This window comes from Drosophila elegans, unplaced genomic scaffold, assembly GCF_018152505.1.
Source record: "Drosophila elegans isolate 14027-0461.03 unplaced genomic scaffold, ASM1815250v1 contig_814, whole genome shotgun sequence".
NCBI lineage: Eukaryota > Metazoa > Arthropoda > Insecta > Diptera > Drosophilidae > Drosophila > Drosophila elegans.
The window spans coordinates 12,677,258-12,684,587 of NW_024546167.1; the positions used below are offsets into that span (position 1 = coordinate 12,677,258).

General features: G+C 35.6%; 1 protein-coding gene across 8 annotated transcripts in view; it reads right to left on the reverse strand.

The window, feature by feature from the left end:
• LOC108138765 (protein FAM102A) overlaps positions 1-7,330 on the reverse strand; it is a 28,436-nt gene extending 21,106 nt beyond the window's left edge. For 4 of the 8 annotated variants that reach the window (XM_017261185.2, XM_017261184.2, XM_017261183.2 and 1 more), the window contains exons 1-2: positions 7,148-7,329; positions 6,481-6,556 (exon numbers count right to left, since the gene is read on the reverse strand). The gene's annotated coding sequence lies outside the window, so the exon portion shown is untranslated. Of the gene's footprint in view, positions 1-6,480; positions 6,557-7,147 lie in introns of all 8 variants that reach the window. The other 4 variants (XM_017261176.2, XM_017261186.2, XM_017261179.2 and 1 more) reach the window with 3 other exon arrangements.

Below are 7,330 nucleotides of genomic sequence, written 5' to 3' on the forward strand. Positions count from 1 at the left end.
TGCTGCGCACTTTCATTAATTTCGTTAAACGTGTAGTGTTTGTCTCTTGCTTGACTCTGTTTTTAAATCTTACACCAAATTAAATGTAGCTTTTGGCTCAGTCAAAACGACAATTGTTTCTACTCCTTGGTTTTCTTTATTTATCTGTCGTTGCTGTTGTACTTACAACTTTCTACAGATTTCCTTTTTAAAAGAGGCGTTGTAAACTTGTTCTGTCGCTTAAGATTTCGCTTTTAAAAAATTCAACCCAAAGACTATGTACAAAATATAAACACAACAATTAAAAACATTAAAAAGTAACAAAATTTTGTGAATTAAATATTTTTTTTTTTGTTAAGTAGTTATTATCTATACTAAAATTGATTAAACCCCTTTACTTATTCTCTCAAAGCAAAAAAAAAAAATCAGTTGTTGAACTATAAAAGGAAGGAACTGACAAATTTTTGAACCAAATATATACTTTCTGGCCCACTGTGCAGTGCACAAATAAATAAATGAAACCCAAGTAAAAAGTTTTGTCTGTCTGCTTTTCTATTAGTTCTCGCCTGCCCCATAGCGTCAGCCATCCATCCTCCAATCGGAAAACGCCAAGTGGACGAGCCCAAAATGAGGAAGCGCTTTAATTTATAAAAACTTTTGTTAGGTTTTAGTTTTATTTTTGTTGGTTTAACCAAATAGAAACTGCGACGTTCCCACGAAAGACAATTGAAATTGTCAACTGGCAATGCCCGTTAAAAAAGTGGAAAAAAAAGTATCGCAACTTGCAGCCGACCAGCAATTGCAACAGCATCCGAAACAACACAGTCGTCGGTCGGTGTTGTGGAAGGTAAACCGGTGTGAAGGGTGACCGTGCCCCCATCCTCCAGCTTGTCACCCTTCCAGTTATTTACTGAATTTTGGGGGCCAACAGCCATGATATAGGGATTTTCCCCAATTCAGTTCAGTTTCGGTTCAATGTGTGGGGGAAACCAGAAAATAAATACGAATAATTTAAGAATGTCGTCGATTTTCGTTCATGTTGTGCCCACCAAAGTAAAAACACTGCTCATGACGTTTCTTTTGAACACTAAAATAAGCTTCGGTTTTAATATCTTTTTTATTTAGTATTTATTTTCCTTTTAAATAATATTAAATAGATTTAATTGAACTCTTTCATTTACTTTTTAAACATAATTTACCAAAGTCCAGTTTAAATATTTGTCCCACAGACAGGAAATATTTGCTCAAACCAAAATTATCATAATCTTATACGACTATTTATACAGATGTAAGCTTTTGTGGTTGCCTTTTGAAGTTTACGCTTGAAAAATTTAATATTGGGCAATTGAAACGGAATAACCTCCAAAACCGAGGGACAAGGAAACAGAATGGGTACCGCTAAATAGTTGCCACAACAAAACAGAAGCGAGGTAAGACTTAATAATGAGAAGCGGACGAAACTTGTTTTCGGGCAGAGACCCAATCAGCTTTTCTCACAATTAAAACGGCAACGTCTCATATGTGGAAATTAACCTGAAGCAAAGGTGCAGAGAAAGAGTGTGAGAGTTCTTGCCACAGTTTTCTTGAATAATTTAGCTGTCTTCCATAAATCTTTGCAATTATTATGATTTCCAACAGCATACAACGTTGAGTGGCTTTTAATGAATGAATAAGTAAATAACAAGAAAATGTTCCAATCAGAGCAATCAATCATAACAACATATTTGTATTTTTCATTGATAAAATCTATCATAGTCAAACTTGAAAAATAGTGCATACTAACTTTCTTATAAATCAGAAACAGAGATAGGCACACGAAAAATAAGTAAATATAATAAACAAGCCTTATCAAAACTTATCGGAAGGTGATCTTATCGATATCTTTTTGCACTTAAAACATTTAGTCAGCTATATGAATTCTTCCAAGAAAGTCACTTTATGTTCCCGTGTACCCAGTTAAGATAAGATAAGTCTGGACAACAAAGGCAACAATTAAAATAGCGCAAACAGCTTAAAATCAAACAATGACAATAAAATAATAATACCAATAAACAGGCTGGCTAACCGCGCCCAGTGCTATTGAGAATGCCCAATTCTGTAGAATGTATGACAGTATTCTTTCTCTGATAAAGACGGAAAAGATAACACGAACTTCCCCGTATCGATAACGAAACACGAAAATTGTTTAATTGCACTCTTAACAAATAATCTAGACCCCAGCAGATTAGAGACCATAAAAAGTAATTAATCCGAAAATACAAACTTTTGTGACCTTGGCTTATAAACTGCACAATCGAAGTTTGAATTTTAAAGCATGACAAAGGAGAAAATGAAAAAAAGCACCTGGGACATGCAAATTAACTTTGATTTACTCGTTATAAATTTGGTTTTAAGAAACAACCCTATGAATATTTTTTGTATTAACGAGGCGAATTCCTAAAACTTTAACATAATTAGAGCAAGACCGAAATAAAAACGTGTTTTTAGCTTTGGCGAGTGCAAAAGCACTGAACGACAAAAATAACACAATGGATTGTATTTCGAATTTTAAATCACATGCAAATTAGCTGGTGAGCAAGAGAGGAAGGGAGACCATGGAACTGGACAAGCAAATGCCGATAAAAGCTTCTGAAAAGAGTCACAGTCGAAAGAAATATTGGTTAATTTTATCGAGTTTTAAGTTTAAATACTTCTTTGTTTTGGAAACCAAAAAATTAGTCTAAAATCGACCTTGATTGATCGGTTTTTTAATTAGTTCTTGTTAGGGAAATAGTTTTTAGCTACATTTTGGCAAATGTTTATTATCTTTTATTATAATCTGCGAGTAATGTTTAAAAGAAAATGTCTGGCGGAAGTTAGTCACTTCGCTATTTATCGAAAATGACTCATTGAAAATGTGTATATAATTTCAAGATAATGTTCTAACTTGTACAAGCATATGATATTTTTACATTTTTGGAAATATCGTGTCCCGTACATTTAATAATTTTTCTGTTTCATGCTAGTAATGAAAATTAGTCTTTAGAAGGTTGGAAACGCGTTCTATTTCCATGTTAAATGGCTTTACCTGGTAACCTCACACCCTTTTACTTTTGATTGTACACGAAGGCGTGAAGCAAACGCAGCGTTTGCCAAATATGCAAATTAGTGTAGGACTCGAGTGCTGTTAAACAGTGAAACAGACAGATGTCTGACTCGAAGAGCAGCGTAAGCGGTCTCTTTTGAAAGTTCAGCGAACCCTTATAAGGCGCAGGAAAAAGCACATGATGTAAACTTTGAGGTGGATTACCTAACGTAACCAAAAAATCAGAAGGGGAGGAGGACGAATTTTGACCTACAAACATAATAATTGATTTTAACAAACCCCCCAAAAAAAAAAACACAAATCCATTCCACTCTACGAACATCCACCACCACAAACACTTTTCAAGTTTTTCATTTTGTAATTTGCATGTCAACCTCCGAAAGTTGATACACCTGTCCACTAGGCACGAGCGATTCCTGGACGTAAACGAGGCGTGTCGCCCACAGGTGAATGAATGTTATGAATGTTGCCCGCTTTCTGTCTGTCCTCCTCCTGCACGATAATCCCCCATCCATCCAACCATCCAACCATCCGGTTAGACCCACTTCGGAGTGGAAAGGCTCATTTGACGCGTGGATGGCACACGACGCCCATAGCACGATGGCCAAACAAAGTGAACTAAAATGCTGTTTAAACATATCACAAAGTTGTAGAAAATCAATAAGCTGTTGTTGTTGTTGTTTGGGGTGGTTTGGGGTGGTTTGTCGTCCTCTTTAATGGCAAGGAAATGCCAGCCAAGTGACTTGTTTTGCCTTTGAGCAGCGCAGTGCAAAGCGAAAAGCAGAAAATGTAATGTGTAGCATTCATACGGAAGTCGGAAGCACTTTTGCAACATGCTAGCCAAAGATGATGCAAGTTGCGTTGAGGCGTTCATAATGAGGATGATGATGATGGGCGACACGATTACTGAGAGAGTCTGCTTGATAAGAAAAAAAAATGGGAAACGAGGAGGCGGAAGAAATACGCGTGCCATTAAGCAACTAAATCAAGTATCTCAAATACATAGATTAGGATACCAAAAGTGAGCACTTTAACTAAGAAATCCAATCCTTATTATGGGTTCGCCATTTTTCTATTCATCAACATCAAATTCTTTTCTGCGGTAAGTGAACATACGAAACCTAACGCCCCCACATTTCCCACTTTATTTTGGCTTTATATAAACATTTCACGAGAAAAAGCCATTTACTCGTTTTCTTTAAATGTATACAAAATGCAAAAAATAAAACACAAAAGGAAAAACAAAGAAAAGAAAGCAAATCTCATGCAAGTTAAAGCCTCAAAAAATGTATAATATACATTATTATTCTCTTTTTCCTCTCTGTACCACGTTTTTGATTTTTTTTTTCAAGTTTCTTTCAGCGACTGTCGAAAAAGAGCTTTGAACTTGAAGTGCACAGACACAAAATAGGCAAAACTATACAAATACTGTGTTTATGCTATGATTTTCATGAATTCTTGAATACGTGACTTCCATGGGTAAGTGAATACATGAAATGGTTTGTTATGTGATGATTCCATAAAGTGGACTTCGCATAAACCGAGTGGAAGTGCAAAAGATACTAAGATACACTGCGGAACAAGGAGAACTGTTCGGTTTGCTTTCCATCTTCTTAGCGACATTCAAATCGCCAAATGTTGTCGGACTGGTTCAGCAAGCTCTGGCCAGTATCTCCCTCTATCAATTCAGTTTGTCTCATTCCTTCTCCCTAACTAGCCCTGGGAATTGGGTTGCCCCAAGTGCTTTGATTCCCCCTTTCATTAGATGAAAAACCGAGAATTAATACCCAAACCTACTGTATGTGTTGCTATTGCAGCGCTCGTTTGCGATTCCAGTGTTTGAGTAAAAAACAATTAAGCGATAAAATTGCTAGAAATGACCATGCTCGGTTTAAGTCTATAAATTGATCTTTTCCGGCAAAATACAAGCACAGCATAGAGTTTTATTGGATCGCTTCAGTACTGCAAAAAACACAAAATAAATAGCTTCTTTTATGGATAGATAGAAAGAAACATCCATGTTTAACAGTTTTCCGCATGTGAAGTAAAATTATTCTATCATTAACTCCCCAAAAAATAATGAAAATAAGTAAGCCATTAAGATTCCTTGCATAAGCATAAAATATATAGTCTAATCTGCTTAACTCCCCATTTTTCTGGTTATGCGCGCCCACATGCAAGTGAAAAATTTGAATTTAATTGAATGCATCCTCATTAGAGAAGCAGACGAAGTCATTTCTGAACGAGCAATTCAGGGTTGCCCTCCCCTGTTTAACCTCATTGGCGCTGATTTGATTTGATTATCGCAAACATTTTTCGCACTCGGCAAACCGTTTTGACTGCGAAATTGGAATTCCACCAACGGGGCAAATTGAATTGCCCATTTCGAGCTCAGTTGCCCAAGGCAAGACGTCTCGCCTTCGAAGGACTTAAATCGAAGCCACAGCCAAAGCCTTTCCTTCTCGATGGTCTGCTATTTTTAGACAACTCGTTCAATGAACATATTTCACAGGGCGAAGCGCGAGGATTAAGTGTCCTCATCGCAAATTCCACACTGGATTTGTTTTTGGAATGCAGAAGCACATCAAATTAGCCTGAAATTCACGCTGAAGATGGCAGTTTACATATGTATCGTATATATATACTTTGATACCAAAGGCGGAACTGGTTATGTTAACGAGTGATACTTAGTACCTTTCAAGAATATTTTTTGCCGGTTGAAATTTCATAATTGAACCCATCTGTCAGCACAACAAATTCAACTTACAAGGAAAGGGAGTTATGGAGTTATGGATTTATTAGCTTTTATAAGTTTTTATAAATATTGGTTGGTATACATATTTAATTGTATCATTTTCTTAGGTAATAAATTTTTGGCACCAAGCTCTCGGAATATCATTAACTAATCTTTGACATAAATTCCTCGAATTGGTCAATTCTTAATAACTCGTAAAAATGTTAATAAAATGATTGTACTGTTATTCATTTTAAAACAATTTAATGTTTTCCAGGAATTACTCGAGTTTTGAAAGGACATAATCGCGGGGCTAAAATTTGATTCGAGTGGCAGAGTTATTCATAATATGGAAATTCTAGGAAATATTTTATGAAATATGTGAAAAAAAATTGTATGAGTGGTGGTACAATCACTTATGCCAGATTTTTATTGACGGAAATCAAAGAAATTTTAAGCCATAAAAAAAATAGTTTTTTTCTATTTAAACTAAAGTTCCAAATCGGTTATAAATTAACAACATGCAAGTTTAAAATTTACTTTTAACGTGTTTCTAGAATAAAACCGAATATAACTTTAGTAAACTGGTGTTTTATTAAAACTGTAATTTATATATTTTTTTTTATTTAATTTTTTCAGAGGTTTTAGATGTTTTTGTAATAACTTTTTAGATAGGACTTACCTCTAAATTAAAAAACGACACACAATATGCGCAGAGTTTTTCTTTTAGTGGGCGGAAGCGCTGAGGTTACAAACAGCTGATTAATTGACGGAGACACAAGAAAAAATTAAATTTTTAATACACCGATAACACACTTGCCACTTAAATAAAATGAAAAAACTTCAGTCATGAAATAGAAAACAATCCATAAAAATCGAAAAAGGTGGCAGCACCAATACAACAGCAGATGCACACCAATACAACTGTTTTTCCAAAGGGCGTCGTACGTAGTTTGTGTTTTGGAAAATATCTACAATTGTTTTACAACAATTGAAATACAACTTGGCAATTAAAGAGTATAACTAGTTGCGATTGTGAGATTTCAGAAACACGCTTTTGTTGATGTAGTCGCTGGTTTTTCCACTTCCACTTTGTCAAGAACGGAAGAACGAGATAGAAAGATGAAAACCACCTCCTCCCCCCACACAACGATTTCAGATTAGTTTTTTAGGCTCAGCTTTTCGCATTTTGCAAAATTCGTTTGAAACAATGCATCTGTGCAAACTGTATGCCTGATTGCTTAAGCAACACTCTTTTTGATTTTTGTTTTACATTTTTCTGGTGAAAAGGCTCACATTCACACGCACACACAGCAACACTAAACACGCACTTGAAAGACGCTGCTTACCAGAAGGCAGCCACACTAACAACGACTGGCTCCGTTCGCTTTTTGTTTTTGCAAACTCCAGACGATATACTATATTGCTTGAATCAACTGGCGAAATTACTTTATTCTTTGCACTTGTTTAATTGGCAGCAGAAACGCGATGATGCGCCACCCACGACCGAAACAGTGTGACCACAGCTAATA